The following is a 19,559-nucleotide window of genomic DNA, read 5'->3' as shown; positions in this document are numbered from 1 at the left end:
ATTTGTTAAATAGTTATGATTTCATTGAATTCTATAACAAGAAATAGATTAAAGAAGATTTTTTGAACCATTTTTTGATTTACTTTTTTCACTTTATGTTAATTCAAGCATATTATTAATTTTTAGAATAGTTGTATAAAAACCCCATTCTATCATTAATACTGAAAAAGTTCTTATTGTACTTTAGAAGAAAATGATGAGAGAGGTACAATTAATCCCTTGGGATTAATTATCTAGCCAGAAAATTAAGTAGGCTTTTCTTTATTCTGTCACTTTAAGATTAATGAAAACCTTTGTCTGCAACTGCTGTTTGTTTGAAGTTAAGGTCAAGCCTTCATGATATTTGCATTCATTCAAGGCTGGCATTTTATATAACACAAATTCTTCATAATTGTTTAAATATACATTAAGTTGTTCTTTACTGCCTAATGTAAGTACAAGGATATTATTTTCAGGTTTTTGAATATTCAGGAATTATCTTGAAATTTTAAGAATACAGTTGCTGTTGCTGTTGCTTATTCTTCGTACATTTTTTAATCATTCCGTAAGCTGCACCCTATTAATTCTACCCCATGGCGGGGCCCTTGCTGACTGGTCAGTTTTCTAGTTTTCTACACACATAGCTTAGTTAAAAATCAAATCCAAAAATGGGTGTCAAAATGCTTCTTTTGGCGCTACAGAACATTTAATATGACCTTTTTGCACTGAAATTTGTGTCTCAATAAAAAAAATAATCTTCGACGTTAACCCTCCAATATTTTTATCCAAATAAACCATGGAGCAAAATAAACTATAAGCCTATTTAAAAAAAGACACTTTAAAATTGTGACTTCGAACAAATCGCTTCGCATAATCAATTATTTGACCTTTCTGTACTCATGAAAGGTGATTTTTCTGGCATTGAAAATTTAATAAGCAAGAAAATTATTTTAAAGTCTTAAACTTTTGCTGAATTTAAGCAGATAGGTCAAAGTTATCTTAAATATTCAGAAAAGAATACCAAAACTGGGGGTGTATGATATAAATTTTTAAATATTACTAAAAAAGTGTCAATTTTACGGTAAAATTGGCTCAATTTCTTTCCAGTTTTTCAGAATTTATTTACAATATAAATATTTGTTACAATTCGTTGAAAGAATTCATGAGAAATAATTTAATAGATATTGTAGAACCAGCATAACACATTTCACTGCAAAAAACTGATCGTTTTCTTCTAAAAAACCTTCCGCCGCGAAATATAGTTCCTTGCTTAATTCTACTTGAATGGAATTTAATCGCATTATTCATTGAATATAGTTCAATTTGCATTGTAGAATTTAGATTTAATGTAAGAACTTAAAAAAGATGCAGAATTTTATAAATAAATTATAAATAAAGGACAGGACCAAAATCTACTCAAAAGCTGAGGATCGAACATCCTTAAGCTCAGTTATGATGAATCGGAATATGATAAATATAAAATACATGGTTACTGTCTTGAAATATAAGCGAGCCCAAATATCGCTTATATTTTAAGACAGTCATCGTGTATTTTGTTTATCCTGCAACAAAATTTTAACATTTGAATGTCCAAAACAAGCTATTTCCGACAGATTTAGGCATATCTTTGCAGTTGAAACTATGACACTATGGCGTAAACATTGCAATATACATGACGTCACAATGCTTTTAGAACGTTGGAATAAATGCATGAGGCTTTATTAGGGCAGTGACCGGAGAAAGCATTGGTAATTAGGTTACCTTTATTAGGTCAGTGCAAGGGGTAGTTGCAGGATAAAAACGTATTTCCAAAATGCATATCTAAATATTGTACATAAATAGCTGCAGTACTTAGAGGATTTTACTTTGTCACAAGTGAAACCAAACTTTAAAAATTGTGTGAATTTAATTTTTACTGTGCTTGTACAAAATCATGTAATAACTCACAAATCAGGATGGTGACAAATAGTATAATTATGATTCTATCACAAGTGAACCCATGTACATTGTACATGTTTGTGTTTAAATATGTTGAAATTTTCAAATATAAAAAGTTTAAAGATTTGGTGGTGCTTGCTAACTCAATCTTTGAAATTCATACTTCTGGAATACATGTATTTCTGAAAAAAAAACCCCACCAAGATTGTTTTCATGGAAATGCACAATTCCATAAGGATGACTACTTTCCTTAAATATGTTATTTTCAAAGGTAAAAACAGTTCACAGTGAATCATCTGTGTTCTAAATCAGTTTTTATGTGCTTCAAATATAACAATTTTCAGAAGACCCTTAATTTAATGGAAGTACATGTATTTAAAACATTCAAGGTAAAGCTTACATTATATACATGTATATTATATTACCTTTGAAACCAAGAACTCCGGACTTTAATTTATTTTTTTTCTCATGGTACCTTGTAGATTGAGTTTTTCAGTGTCACATGTATGAATTGATCATGTGAAAAGGCTGTTAAGGACTTCACTGAAAGTGAATTTTTATCCTATCATGGAAATTATGCTTCTTCATATTAAATGTGAGTTTATTTTTTTTAAGTTAACTATTTACAAGTTCTTTTTTGTGAAGTTCATGACAAGAATTGATCAAGAAATCACAATGTATTAGATTCTGAAGAAATAAACTCGATTTGTCTTTGTGGAATTTTTTTTTTATTATAACAAATGAAGGTATTGTATGGTTTCATATAGTAAACAACCCCATGGGAGGTAAATCTATGTAGAGTCCATTTTATCCATCGTTTGTGTCAATAGCTGGAGGTGAAGGTAATAACTGCCTTTACCAATACAATAGAGAAGAAGAGCAAGTCCTGTAACTCTGAACCATTTTACCACAGGACTGGCCTAACAAAGTCCTTCAGTTTTAGAATCCTGCATTACAAAGATAGGTCAGCTATTAATACAGGAGGTTGATACCATAGGAAATTGGACAGATTGTTTGAAGAAAATCTCAAAAAACTACACAGATATTGTCAATTAGAAACTTGAGCATTATTTTAATCGCAATTTCAGAGATTATAATAAAAATGTTTTTTAACAAAATAATTTTGCAAATGACTATAAATGACAAGGCAAATAAATTTATGAGTTTTAGTTTTCTACTTTTGCTGAAAAAGCAAATGTTACTCAGACTTTAATTTATCTTGGAGAAAGCTCTAGGTGTTATGTAACGTAGGTAAAATAGAAAATGTATACTATGATTTTATCAATTTTCGTTGGTATCAATTTTCATGTATTTTGTAAAACAAATTTTTTCCGTGGATACGTAATTTCGTGGACAAAAGCATTGCCTCTTAAGAGAGATAACTGGTTTTTTTTTCATTTCTGTAATTGTCAAAAGTACCAATTATCTCCGTCATATTTTTAAAGAAAAAGTACCCAGTGAAATGAATTTCCCGTACTCTATTGACATTTTCTCTTTTCATGAAATTCATTTCAAACCCATTTATTTTAAACAAAGGCCGATCGATACCGGTCAAGGTAAAGTTTTCTGAAAATTTTCAAGCCTGGCCTTTGTATCATCTATATATGACAACACAATACGGAACTTTTTTCCTGCACGATTAATCAATAGGGTACTCAAACGTATGGCTTCTTTTATTTTTTGCACTGGTCTTTTAATTTTAGAATTTAAATTCCTCAAACTATTTTAAGGACACGAAAGCATTGAATCAGTTCTATTTAAATTCTTTTCATTTTCTGAAAACAAATCATTTTTATATAGATCTATTTGTCAAATAATTCTTTTGTCCTCTGTAGATAATTGCTAGACTAGATACATGTACACGGACATAATTACTTGCTTTACAAAATGTTTTCTTTTAACGTGATTCAGAGTTGTTTAAAAAAAACTTCCACTAGTAATCTTATAGATATGATAAAATGATATACAGATTTAGGGAAAATGAGGTTTGTTAAATTTCCTTTAAAGTATCGGAATAAAGTAGAGAAGTGAACTGATATTTAGAACTGCTGTAAAGGAGAATCTTCAGATGTTCTTCGCTACAGCATACTAGTATTCTAGAAGTAGTTGTTTACAGACGTGGATATTTAATTTTGAAGAACTTTTAAAATCTTTTTTTTTCTTTTCAAATTTCAGTAAATTCAAAATAAATATTATTACACTTCTACACTTAATATACAAATAACCCTCCCGATGATATAACCAGTATGCTTTTTGATATCATCAACTGCTTCTGCAATAAAAATGAAAACCTTAAAAATTTTAAAAACTTGAGATCGGGTTTTTGAAAAATACTTTAAATGTTAAAAAAAAATCACTTCCAATTTTGCTCTGAGGTTGACATTAAAAAGATGCTGTAGTTCTTCACTGACAAATGCATGTATTGTTGGGAGACCATGCCGTCTAACAATATGTTGAAACTCACTAATTGTTACTCAGTAGCCAACGATATTCCTATGAAACAGAATAAATTCAGAAACTTCCAACAACAAGATAACAAGATTGTCTTTGTTTGTAAGGCTCATTAAATAAATTGTATTTTAGTAGAATTTGGATTTAATTCTACAAGTGGTTTTCCAACTTATACTCAAGTTCCCTTTCTAAGGAAGAAATTCTTCAAATCATATGTCAGTTTTGAATATTTTTAATATCCAAAAAACCAAAATGAATTTGAACTACCGAATATGCATGTATATTGGATTTCGAAACTTCATAAGGATCCTTACAAACAAAGGTACATAGCGGGTTCTAGTATATGTTCAACCAAGCCTCTTTCTTTACTCCTCACTAGATCTAAGATATTTCAAACAGTAGTGAAAGAGACACTTCAAAAGTACTGTGCAACAATAAATTCATGAAGTAGTGTAAATCAGATATGGATACTAAAAAATTCCAAGGAACATTTGGAAAATTTGACATCACAAGATTTTACCAAAATTAACAGCTTAAAAACTTAAGACTTTTCAACTTAATGTATACACAACCATTCCCCACGATACATTAAAGTTCAAGCTTTTTGATATCTTTAACAGTTGCTTTGTCAATAAAAATGGAACTCGTAAATTTACTTACCTTGTCATTGGTCATTTGCAAAATAAGTTTGTTAAAAAACCTTTTGTTTGTACACACAAATACTCTGAAGTTGATACCAAAAAGATATACCAAAAAGATGGTTGAGTTTCTGATTAACAATATTTATATATGTATATTGTTTTTGGAGACCAGGTCCTCCAACAATCTAGAAGAATTCCCATGGGTACCAATGCGCCCTGTTATTGCGTTGTAGACCTATTTTTGTATTCATATGAAGCAGAATATGTCCAAAATCTTTTACGTGAAAAGAAGAGAACACGTGCTGTGGCCTTCAACTCGACATTTAGATATATCGATTACGTTATTTCAAGCTACAATGGCAATTTCCATTCTTATGTCGATACGATATATCCTGGTAAGCTTGAGATAAGATACCACAAAGTCTTTCATATTTGGATATGTTACTTGAGAAAGGCGTTAATGGTTTTCTAACAACCAAGCTCTTTGATAAAGGTGATGATATTAACTTTTCTACCGCCAACTTCCGTTAACATTACTTATAAATGCAGCAATAAACCTTCATCACCTGAATACTGAGTTTATATATCTCAGTTGATTCGATACGCAAGAGAGCATACTCTGCGTATAAACAATATCTGAAATGACTGAATTTATCTACAAACAAGTTGATGAAACAAGAACATCACTAGTCTCGTTTAAAGTCATCATTTCGTAATATCTATGGTCGACCAAATGACCTTATCAGGAAACACAGTTTATCATTGAGTCATATGCTTAATGACGTTTTTCATACTAATTGTTAGTTCATTATTTATGAATACTCTGAATTGACGACGGATTTCCCCTTTATTTCCCGATCATAACAATTAGCACACGTCGGGTGTAACCGGTCAGCAGGTGATGCTCACTCCTCCATGGCACCTGATCCAACCTCTAATGTTTTGGAGGTCCGTGTGTGCTCTTCTCCTATTTTTTTTTTTATTGTTTTATGGACTTTTGATCTTGAATAATGTTCATTTTCTCCATTTGTTTCATGGGACATAAATAAAAATATATGATATTCAATTTTCTAAAGAGAGGAACTAGTAAATATCTAAAAGATATGTAATTTGTTTTCTGAAAACAAAATTGATTTTAAATAGAACTGAATCAAAACTTTTTGCTATCCTTAAAGTAGTTTTGGAATTTAAATTCTAAATTTAAAGTTTTCAACATGTTCAAAAGGGTACAATATCTATTTGCTGCGTAATAAACACATGCACCAAATATAGAAAATCACCAAAAAAAATCTAGATCTGCTGCACTTCCAAAAACAAATCAGGCTAAATGTAACATACCGAACAATGAAAAAAATCTTTTAATAAATTTCTTTTGTTTATTTCATTTTTAAAATGTTTCTAATCTGCCTCGTATGAGAAAAATCTGAACCTGTAAGTACTAGAGAAATTAAAGCTCAGCCAATAATTCTTACAGATTGGTAACGAGTGCTTTGGAATCATTTTAATTCGTGAGGGTCAGTGTTCGTGGGTAAGAAAAAGTTTGTTGGTTCGTGGGAACATAATTTCGTGGGGTAGCTCATATATACAGAGGATTCAATAAAAAAATATGTTGACAATATAAATGTTCGTGGGGATGTAAGTTCGTGGAAAAGGGTGACCCACGAACATCGGTCCCCTACGTGCACTGATTATTCAACAGTATTTTGAAGAAATCTTTTCATTTTTTCATTGAGTTTTTCGTCTTTTTTTTTTTATTTCACATGTTTAACACATTTAATCTCTAGGATAAAGATTTCAGAATAAAGAATTACATTATAACCATAATTTTCACCAAAATAGGGTTATTTTTGTTTTTAAAGTTTTTTTTTTTATTCGAACGTCAAGTCAACAACGTCAACAACAAAACTTTATGATAAACGTTATGACTTTAACATAAAAAATATGGAAATGATGAAAAAGTTTTCAAGCTCAGAAGTCCATTAAACAATACAAATTTGGAGCAGAGCAAACACAGACCTCCAACACATCAGAGGTGGATTTAGGTACCATGGAGGAGTGAGCATCCCCTGCTAACCGGTTACATCCGGCGTGTGCTTTTTTTTTTTGTAGTGAATGATCGGGAAAAAAAGGAAAAATTCGTAGACAATTCAGTATGTAAAGAATTAATATGAAAAAACGTCAGTCACCGTTCGATTTCATGATATATTGTAATTACTGACAAGTCATTGTATCGACCACAGAACTTACGAAGGAAGTGGTGGTGGCATCTCAATACGAGTAAATAAATAATACTCGAAAGGAGCAACAAAAAAGATAAAAATAAAAACCTGTATAAATTCATATGGCGATTGATATTTTAGATTTCAAAATCCTGTACAAAACTTTTGGAACTTTGAAAAGGCGCCATATCTTAAGATAGACAGTTGAAATAATTTTAGAGATTAAAAAAACTAATCAGTCTATATTATTAGTGGTAATAATAATCAATCTATACTAAAGCATAAATGTATTAATTTTATTAGTGATCTCATATAAGAAATATATTCAAACTTAAGAAGCATGCCAATTTTAAATTCGGCTGTATTAAAATTCCAAGTAAGTACAGACAGTTTTGCATCTAAGAAAACAGTTGTTTTACATTTCATTAAATATGAATTAATTAATTCTGTAGAATTAGACTCTGAGGTTGTTTAGAGTCAAAATGGCTTCTAAAAAACATGAACTCCTTACTACGACAAATAACATTGATTATGATCTTACGAATGAGTTTGGATTAATTCCAAATGTGATGAGATATTCATGAACATAAGATAGTGAAAGGAATCATCAGCGCATGTGCGTGCACTTTGGTTTTAATATTTACAATTGAAAAATTTGTAGACATAAACTCAAAACTATGGGGATAATATAACAAAAGATATATTAGGAAATTGACGACATAAATCTATAAATAAAAATCAGTTAAGTGAACACATACCCAGTTTGAAAAATGCATTTTTTATGTTTTTCTGGAAATTGATTTGGAATTTCCTTTTAAGTTTCTTTTGGGTGTATACCATGTATATATACCCCTGATCTGATCAGAATTTCATGCAGTCAATAAAAAGCTTGCATACCAGGTAAGTGTATTTGTATTTATTTATTCATATAAATCAAAACTTAGAAAGAAATGTATTAGAGGCTCATATAAATGCCTTAAAAATAATTAAAACGAAAAATTTATTGTATATCTAACCCTTGATTCTTTGTAATTTCTTTTTTAAAAATTATACAACAGTCTTTGTTTGGTTCCATATGAAGGATAAATTTTGCTATTATTTCCGAATTACTTAACAAGATTGTAAAGCTTTAATATACTTGTATATTAAAATATATTAAAATATTAATTCTGTCAAATTTACCTTTTCCCTTTTTTTATTTTAACAAAAGGTTTCTACTTTTTGTTGGTTTAAAATATTTTCATACATTTACAGACGCTAACTTCACCAAGATTTTCTTGAAACAATAAAAAAAAAACTGAAGCATTATGGCCGAACTAACAGATTTAGAAACCATTGTCAAGGATTACGCATGGAATACCTATTTAAAAGTAAGCGAAAAGAAAATCGATTATAAAGAGGCCCGAATTGACATTGATTGGTCGAGGACCAAATTTGTGGCATCGAAACCAACATTTGGTAACGCGGGGGTGTCAGATCTTCCAAAGGCACAAGAGATCTACAGGTCAACCTACGTAAACGGAACAAATGAGGACCAAGAGCATTCCGTCTCCATGCAGAGGAGCACCAAGAGCACCTGCAAAGCTTACGTCACCAAGGGGTACACCAAAGGGGTGAACGTCGGCCTCAAGCTGGCCGTACCAGGAGAAGTGGCTAACCTGACCACGGCGTTTTGATACTCCGTCAACGTCACCGACAACTCGGAGGAGTCCAAGGAGGAAACCATGACCTGGGGCTCCGACTGTAAGGTCAGGGTCCCTAAACAGAAGAAGGTGACGGCGAATATCTCCGTCACGGAGAAGGAGTACTCTACAGACTTCAAGATGAAGACAACCATTTATGGAACCGTTCATGTTGCAATCCACAGCAGAGAGGACGACCGGTTTGTACAGTCTATCGATGCACAATTCGCGGAAATCATGAGGTGGTTTTGCAAAAAGGATGGATTCGAAGGATGCACCATCAAAGGAAAGGAAGTGACATGGGAGGTCATCGGAAACTGTTACTTCAGGTTTGGTGTGGAGCAAAGAGTCGAGACCGGGCCCTCTCGCCAGATCTGAACTGTGTTTATCCTGAAGTTTTTTTTAGATTAACTTTTCTATAGGAACAGAACGAATTTCTTTGTTATCGAATTTGTAAATAAGATTTTCTAGCTCAACAATTTTATCATTTAAAAAATCCTGTATCGAACTGTCATCTAGTTTATACCAGTAGGCATGAAATGCTTTGCATATGTCGGTCAAAAGCTCTAGTGAGCTTATGTTTATGTTGTAAAATCCGACTCTAAATAAAATTTTCTGATCTGACCTGAAAAGTTCTCGTATGCACATTACCATTTTGGGGCCAAACTCTGCACACATGTACATCAGTGTTTTAATTTTTATTTTCAAACACAAGTTGAACACTAGATTTTGTATTTGATTAGAAGAATTCAATTTGCTTCATAAGTTTATTAAGATTAAAACATCTTACAAATGAATACTTAATGTATACAGATAGATATAATTTATTTTCATGTGCATGAGGTTTTATGTTTTGTTTTGTTTTTAAATTTATATCTAGATATTGTATGAATGAATACTTGTATATTTCAACACTAGTTTCTTTGAAAACATTATATTGTGAAATTACTCCGAAATTATTTCTGATGGCTTTCTTTATACAGATAGTATTTTTTTCTATAAATATTATTCATTTGTGCAAAGATAGCAAAAATTAAAAACGCTGACTCTCAACATTTTGTTTTGTTTATTTTTATCATAATTTAATTCAATTGTCATTCCTTATGGCTCAATGATATCAAATTTTGGACAATTTTCTTTACCAATATATTTAACGAGCCTTAAATTATTAAAACTTAAAGGATTATCAAACAGGAACAAGGCAAAAAAAATGGACCCTTGGAAAAAACCAGAGGTGAAATTAGGTTTGCAAAAGAATACCCCGGTATAAGCTTCCTAATCATCTCGAGTCTTCTGTATTGGTCAGGTGAATTAAGAAATCGGTCAAAATAAGTATACATTTGGTTTGAAATATATATACACTTCTTTCACCAGTAATCTTACTGGACAGAGCTTCTATACCAAAACTTGGGAAAATCTTACCTGCAAATCTTCTAATGTTGTCTATGGAATAGAATGTAATCTGTGTGGACTTGTTTATGTCGGTGAAACCAAGGGATCGCTTAACAAAAGAATATCAGGTCATAGATTTCAAATAAATCATGGTGGTCAGCAGCTTATATTCAAACATTTTAATTTTCATGATCATTCTCTTTTATCAATGAAAGTTAGAATTCTCGAAAAGATTTATCACCACACAAATAGTCCGTCGCTGAGTACACCTTTCCGCAGACGAGAAGAATTTTGGATTAGAAAACTAGGGACAGTCTTTCCCTATGGATGTAATGACAAAGTCGATAGTGTTGTAAATCTTTCCAGTCCACAGTGTAATAATGCAAATGTTAGGGGACTTTTTAACCATACTCAGGGACGTAAGCGTAGTCATGGGCATCGTTCGTACAATAAACCTGCAATACACGACGTCTCTTTTGATTCATTACTACGTTATATAAATCAACAGTTAGGTCTACATCATATTCGAACAAAACTTTACTCTGTCCCTTTGAAACTTTTAAATAGTCTTCTTGAAAAGGCCAAGGAACATCCAATTTTAGATTCCTCGTCACCTGAATATAGGCTTGGATCTGTGATTATGGATATTGCATATCATAGGCTTTTCAAACCCGCACGTTTCACGGAAGAAAATGCAGCTACAACAATCCATCCGTCTTTTCCTTAAACTTCAATATGCCGATAAAGAAATTGTAATATAAGTAATATTCTTAATCACAAAAGGGTCCAGTCTTGTATTCCACCATATTTCAAGTTAAAGACTACACCTTGTATTTCCTACAAATATACATCGACCATTGCTTCCAAACTTTTCAATTACAGAAAAACTTTACATGGCCTGGATACTGACTATCTGAAACATAGTCCTCCTTCGTGTTCATGTTCTTCTTCGCCCTATAACTATAGTCCTGCTGGACACGTTATTACAGGTGACGTAAATATACGAGTAGCTCGTAATGAGGACCTTAGATCACTTATTTTAAAAGGTCCTAAAAATAGGGAACCCTGATCCTTCACCTGGCGTCGGAATTTCATAAATATTATGGATTCTATTGAAAATTACGCCAGACGATGGGCCAGATATGAAAAAGAAGACGTTGACACCTTGTCAGAATGGATTAAATGTATCAGATCCATGTTAAAGTCACGTATTAAAAGATTGAGGGGCAATTTGAAAACATCTATCCTTCTGTGTTCAATAAACCAGAAGTGAAAAAAAGAATTAGATAGATTACACGATCAGTACGTACTGGTTCCTGTCGACAAAGCAGGTAACAACATTGTCTTCGTTTGTAAGGCTCATTATGTAAACTGCATTCTAGAAGAACTCTACAAGTGGTAATCCTACGTATACTCATACTTCCCTTTCTAAGGAAGAAATTCTTCAAAAACACCTGTCAGTTTTGAATACTTTTAATATTCCACATAGCCAAAATGAATTTGAACTACCTTATATATATATATTGGATTCCGAAACTTCATAAGAATCCTTACAAACAAAGACACATTGCAGGTTCCAATAAATGTTCAACCAAGCTTCTTTCGTTACTCCTCACTAAGATATTGACAGTAGTGAAGGAAAAAGTCAAGAGTACTGTGAAACTATATATTCAAGAAGTGGTGTGAACCAGATGTGGATACTAAAAATTCTAAAGAACTTTTGGACAATTTGAAATTACAGGACTTTACAAAAATCAACAGCTTAAAAACTTACGACTTTTCAACATTATACACAACAAAACCCAACGGCAAATTAAAATCCAGGCTTTTTGATATCATTGTCAGCTGCCTCTTCAATAAAAATGGAACTCGTAAATTTACTTACCTCGTCATTGGTCATTTGCAAAATTATTTTATAAAACAGATTCTGATTGCACACATAAGTACTCTGAGGTTGACATCAAGAAGATGCTTGAGTTTCTGATTGACAATATCTATGTGGTTTTTGTAGACCAGGTATTCCAACAATCTATTGGAATTCCCATGGGTACAAATTGCGCTCCGTTATTAGCAGACTTATTTTTATATTCATGTGAAGCGGAATTTATGCAAAATCTTATGCGTGAAAAGAAGAAAACACTTGCTGTGGCCTTCAACACGACATTTAGATATATCGACGATGTATTGTCAATTAATAATGGTAATTTCCATTCCTACGTCGATACGATATATCCTGGTGAGCTTAAGATAAAAAATACCGCAGAGTCCGACACTACTGTTCCATACTTGGATATTTTACTTAAAAAGACACTAATGGTAATCTAACAACCAAGCTATATGATAAACGTGATGACTTTAAATTTTCTATTGTCAACTTCCCTTACTTATGCAGCAATATACCTTCATCACCTGCATACGGAGTATATATATCTCAGTTGATTCGATACGCAAGAGCATGCTCTACGTATGAACAATTTCTAAAACGAGGTAAATTATTGACAAGTAAGTTGACGAAACAAGAATTTCAGCAGTCTCGTTTAAATTCATCATTTCGTAAGTTCTGTGGTCAATACAATGACCCTGCTGCCTTTGTCTGAGAAGCCTTCCTAAAGGATCACTTCATTATAAATAGGGATCTGACCTATAGGACCGGGCTTGGTTTTTTCTCTACAAAAGGCTTGTCGATTTCCGTTCCGATTAATGACATTAGGCTAAATAGATATAATAATTTGTTTTTCCTAAATTTTTATTTCAGTTGGTAGAGGTAGGAGGAACCCTTTCATTGATTTTCTGAGTTTGTTATCTCCATAAATACTAACTGATATTTGTCTTTACTTCTCATGGTTCATAAAGGTAGTGTCTACTGTCTCTGAAATTCTGTTCTTCATGTCTAGGCCATTTATCCGTGGATATAATAAAACATGCCATTAATGTTTGCAAATTATATAGGCCTAAATGAAATCCAAGGGAGTGCATTTACTGAAATATGTAGCCAAAATCAATGTGATTTAATTATAAGGAATATATACAATTGAAATTCATTGCAGCTCAATGCTGCCATGAATACCTGTATTGAGTAACACAGAGTGAGTTATTCTTGTCCTCGAAGAAAGTGTGCTTATACTGAGGTTCGTTCCGCCTGACTGAGAACTGTACATTGGATTGTTACGATTTGACATCTCTTTAGTATTTCTTATATATCAAGAATGGGCATGCATAAAGGATAAATAATTGAAGGAAAAATACACAAATCTATATAAAAAATCTAAATAGTCTTTGAAAAGGCGAAATTTAAAAGTTTAAAAGTGTTGTACCAGGTGGATTCGAACCCCCGACTTTAAAAAGAAAGTATTCAAGGTGCAAAAAGTCAACGTTTATATCAACTGAGCTAGTCTGACTATAAGAATGAGTGGCATAAATTTCAAGCAGGTGATGAAAATCAGGTTTCCTTATTTTTGGTAGGTTTTTTGTGAATTTCGACCCCAGGGCAAGGGTGCCCCTAAAAAAATCTTATCTTAATTTATTCCTTACATCCTAACCTATCAAAATATCACAATTTTATTTAGGGGCAGGCCTGCCCTGAAGGACTTCAAGGCCAAAATTCATGCAAAAATCAATGCTTTTATGGACAAAATGGTGTTTCGGTCAACTTTGGAGGTTTATTGTAAAGTTGTAAATAATAAATTTGAAGTATCAAATACAAATTTGAAAAATGTAGACATGTATACGTTAGAAAACAACAAATCAAGATTGATTTTTAAATGTCGTTTTTTTCCGGGAAATTGTTCTCTCCTATAGGTCAATTCTTTTGTTAAAGCGAATACATCCTTTTCTTTTGCGGTCATTTAAACTATTTGTGTGTACGCTTTTGTTTTGTTTATTTATTTTTTTCTCTTCTGCTATTATTATTGTGTTCTGTGAATGTCCATATGTGTGCAAAGCGTATGAATAATTGCATGCTTTCTATGTTGCTTTCCTTGTTGTTCAACTTTCATTTCTGTCAGTGTTTGTAAATGTTCTGTACTGTACTGCGCTTTAATTATTGTTTGCTCTGCTCTTATTTTGTATTGTTTTATGGACTTTAAGAGTGAATAGAGTTCGTTATCTCCTTCTCCTTAATATATCAATAAAATGCCTAACAAGGTTTGGTATGTTTCAAAGAATATCATTCTAATGACAATTATTAGCAAAAAGCTGATTTTAAACTAGGATATTGATGATACTTTAAACATCCCTTTAAAAATAAGTTTTAATGCCCAGTCAGTTAAAGACAGAACTTCCCAAATTTAATTTGAAATCTTAGTGATATACTTAAGAATTTTCTTTCTATCTACATGACTACATTGTCGAACTCTCCAGTTGTAAAATCCTTACTGATTGGTCCCTCCGCCTTAACATAATCATTGGAATCTTTGTCACAAAATGTCGCTTCGTTTTGTAACAAATCAGATTTGCTGTTATTTTCACAGGAGAAGTCTATGGATGCATTCTGATCATCAGCTGGCTCTTTTTGGTCAGTATAATCTGAATGAACCAAGGGTGGAAGCTCCACTTGTTTGTATTGATCTTGATTTTGATTTATTATTGGTATGTGTACTCACATTCTTCTCCAGGAAGAAGCACCTTTGGAATTTTTAAAATCTTTTTGGAGTTGTTTTTCTCTGATTATGTCTTCAGAATATATGCTTCCAATAGAGCACGTTGATGCATTGGGGGAAAATTCTTCCGAACATCTCGTGCTTCTTATATAGTCCATATTAATGAACACCTGATTGTTTTCTGTAGCTTCATACATATTTATAAACTACATTGTATTTGAAAACAATTTAAATCTGTAAGATTAAAAAAAAAAACAAATAAAGCGTAAAGATTTGGAAAGAGTATTTTGAAGAAATCTGTTTACTGAGTTTTTCATCCTTTTTTAAAAAAATGAATATGAGCAATACATACATAATCTCTTTGGTAAATAAATTTAGACTTAAGGATTTCACTGACTCTAAATTTCAAGCAAAATTGCACAATTTTTGTTAAAGAAAAACGTTATTATTTTTGATAATTTTTATTTGTACGTCAAGTACGAGTATCTAGGTGAACTTAAAATAAGACACCACAGTGTAAAATAAAAATAAAACATGATAAATGCAATGACATTAACATGAGAATGTGGAAAAGATGAAACGGTTTTCGAGCTCAGAAGTCCATTAAACAATAAAAAAAAAAAGAGGAACAGAGCAAACACAGACCTCCAAAACATCAGAGGTTTGATCAGGTACTATGGTGGAATGAGCATCCCCTGCCAACTGGTCACATCCATTTTTTGTCATGATCAGGATGTTTATTTCTAAATTAATTTTATTCAAATATGTGAAATTTCTACAGCTAATTCTCATTGTTCAGAGTTATGTACCAAGCTTATTTTTGTTTGTATATATACAATGGGATTGGGCACAAGTTCATTTTTTTTTCGCCCTCTCCATACATGAAAAGTTTATAAAGTTTAAGCTACATGTGTTACACATTATAGAAAAAAATTAAACTCACAACTTGAATTTATAAACTACAAGAAAATTTGTGAGGTACAAATGCTATACACAAACAGTTACAATATATCATTTAAATCTATCAGACTGAATATATAAGTGTAGACATTATATCATGAAAAAAGAGAGTAAAGTATGGGTGTCAACAATGTGAACCCTATAAAATCTCAAAAACTTGTCGAAAAATTCTTTCTTGGCCTTAGTATAATTAGGACAAGAGAAAAAATAATGGTGAGTGTCTTCTACTTTTCAACAAGAACATAATGGACTTGATATAATGTTACACCTATAAAGATCAATATTTAATGCAGTTATGTCTGGTGTGTAGTACCGTAAATCTGAAATTTTTTACGTCGATTTTATTTTGCGAATCTGGGTCAAAATGCTGTTGATTAATTTTTAAGTTAACTTTAAAAATTTTGCGAATGACCACTTCTTTGTTCACATTTTCTTATTGTTAAATTATTTTTAAGAAAAATATTTTTGCGAATGCAATGAACACGCAAATTTGCTAAAAAAAATATCTACAGCAAAAATTTTCAGATTTACGGTCTATTATTAGTCTCTTTCCAGAACTGAAATAAGTTTGAGCTACTGCTATTTTTTGTGCAATCGTTCTTTTAAAGGTAAATAGTGAGCCTGAGTTTCTAGTTTTTAACGATAATGAATTCCATTTATACATGTAAACTACAGTTGGTACAAATGATGATTTATAAGTTTGGAGTCTACACATAGGTACTAGTATATTATAGTTTTAAGAGTTTCAGGTGAATTTAAGTTTTTTAATAGACCCATTTTTTATATGCACTTGATAGTAAGGAGTCAACTTAAGTTATATGAAAATGTTACTCCAAAATGTTTGTGGGTTTCAGCGTATTCTAATTGGTTACCTTGGAAAAGAAGCTTAGGGGGTTCTAAATTCTTTTTTGTGCTAAAAACAAAACTTAAGTCTTGGAGGCATTAAATTTAAGTAACCACTTTTTTAACACTCTTCTAGACATTTAAGATCATTATTATGCCCCCGTTAACGAAGTTTCGGGGGTATATGGTTTTTGTCGTGTCCGTCTGTCTGTCTGTCGCTCTGTCTGTGTGTCAGTTTTTCTTCAAAAACTTTAACCTTGCCCATAACTTTTGATTTAGTGGGGCCAAGACTTTCATATTTCACATGTGCATTTTTTGTGACAATTATTATTATTATTTGGGTACATGAGAATATGACAACTTTTAGATTTGGTTTTTAACTTTTACTTTGACCGTATCTTTTGAACAGTAGATACCACGACATTAAATTTTTACTTCGTATATGTATTATTTGATAAAAGAACTTTCATTGGATACCAACAACCTTGACCCTTTGACCTTGACCTTGTAGATTTCTCTAGGTAAAAAAACTTAAATTGGCAATAACTTTTGAGTATAATATAATCAAATGGTATGTGTAATCCTTGCAAAATAATACATGTTTGACCTTTGATATAACCTTTATTTAAATCAATAAAAAGTATAATATAATCAAATTGTATGTTGACAAAGTACTTATACAGATACAGATAGAAAAATTTTGTTGCTATGGGGAACACATAAAAAACAGTGTCCAACACACCCCTTAGCAACATGTATAGAGGGTCACCCTCATATACACCATATATAGATTATATCATACATATATAAATGTATACATACAATAATTACAAGTTTATTGCCAAAGATTTTAAAATATGAAAATTGTATGTGATGCTTAGGGATCCTTTGGTGACTAAATAGAAATTTCATAAGAGCATTTTTCAAAAAGATTAACATGTCTTCACTTGTAATATTATTTTTCATAATTCTACATTTCATTTTATATTTAAATAGTTTATAAGCAATAAATGATAAGACATTATTCAAAACAAAAGTATTGTAGTTGATACCATGACTAAAACCCACAACAATATTTCTCCAACTTTATCTATACCAATGATTTCAGAGACTTTGTTCCATATTAATTTAATTGAATTAATCAAAAATCAGATGCTTAGAATTCTCTTCACTGCGACATACTGGACAGTATTTATCAATATATTTATTCCATTTACTAAGGTAGAGATTATTCCGTAATAAATTATGTACTAGTTTATAATTAAATTCAGCAACATTTTTATCAAAAATTTTTCTAATTTTTTCCTCATATACGTTTTGCCATTGATTTGAGTAATTGATATTAAACTCTTTTGACCATATAGTTTCCATAATTGGCTTTTGAGAGGTGCAACAAAATTTTATAGAAAAATTTTGATGTTTTGTCTTCAATGTTTTCTTTTTTATCATGAAATTTAAAGGAAAATGAATTACATGTGTCGTTAATATTGATGAAAGAAGTATTACTCGAATTTATACCATGCCATTTACTAAAGATTGTTTTAATTACTAAGTATGTATTCACAAAAATTGCTCCCTTCATTAACTTGTCTAACATATGTTATCATACATTTCAATTAATTGATATACAGTTATTAAATTTGTTTCTAATTTGTAGAAAATAAACATCTCCTACATTTTATTAGTTATTACTACAATTGAAAATAGTATAAGGGTTTTTGAACAAACATCAATTTTATATTGTAAAAAGTTTTTTGTTTATTTAAATTGTTGTGTTATTTTTTTAAAAAGAAGAAAAACAATATTTATATCGTGTATGCACAAAATTGTAATGAAGACCATTAATCGGAATGTTATATCGCCAATTGTACAATAAAAAATTTCGGTAATTAAAATAAAATTTTCAGAATAAAAAAAATGCTGTCTCTTTGATCAAAAATACAATTTATTGTATATGAAATGAAATGAAATAAACATTATTTGGTATTTTATGTCTTGCTTTTTACGGAGTTTAATCGGGTTAATTAAAAGAATACTTATTGATTGAATCAGAATTTTATCATCAATCAATTGAACCATGAAAAGTCAAATCCCAATTTTCTTATCATGATCTGACATCGTGATCGTTTTACCACCATTTTTGACGCTTTATTTTTGACGTTGAATTTGACGTCACGTTTTAAACGTTCATATTGAAATGGTTTCTAAGGCCACAGCAAGTTTCTCCCACACATTGTGTTGTACGTCTGTTCATTGAATTTAAAAATATTATTTAAGTATATTTTCAATTGCATGTTTTTTTACACCCTATGTTATTAAATTTGTTCTAAGATGTGTACTAAGTTATTTCCTTAGAGTCATCTCAAGACACATCTTAGGAAATTTTTATAAGCATGTCTGCAGGTTGTTTATATATTAAAAATGACTTTCAAGATTGAGCTCTGTCAATAAATACGTTATTTCAAAATTCCTAATACTAGTACCAAGAAGAACTGTTTAATAAAGCTTGATAATCATAGCTTTTGAAATTTTCTTATGCCAAACACCTCATAAATGAACCTGATAGAATTTGAAGTACAACACAAATTGTATTGGTGGAACTGTCATGGCTTTTATTACTAATTACATTCACAGTTGACATGCCACTCCCATGTTCAAGCAACATGCAACTCGCATGTTCATGGCCTATGCGCCCATCTTACAACTCGTAAGCTTTTGACAGCATAGCATTCACAAATCATATCATAGCTGGGGGACCTATATGACCCTCGACCATTCTTTGCCTCTTTTTCAAGCTTCTGGGATTCAGCCTATTCAGGATTGTCTAAGAAAGAAGAAATTGTCTCCAATTGGATC

General features: G+C 31.2%; 1 pseudogene; it reads left to right on the top strand.

Moving 5' to 3' along the window:
- The first annotated feature begins 8,042 nt into the window (after window positions 1-8,042).
- Window positions 8,043-9,735, top strand: LOC134269709 (uncharacterized; annotated as a pseudogene).
- Window positions 9,736-19,559: the final 9,824 nt, after the last annotated feature.

Source organism: Saccostrea cucullata, unplaced genomic scaffold (genome assembly GCF_032062105.1).
Source record: "Saccostrea cucullata isolate Sc308-1 unplaced genomic scaffold, CSIRO_AGI_Scuc_v1 ctg9623, whole genome shotgun sequence".
Taxonomy (NCBI): domain Eukaryota; kingdom Metazoa; phylum Mollusca; class Bivalvia; order Ostreida; family Ostreidae; genus Saccostrea; species Saccostrea cuccullata.
This window is presented reverse-complemented; position numbering and strand designations above follow the sequence as displayed.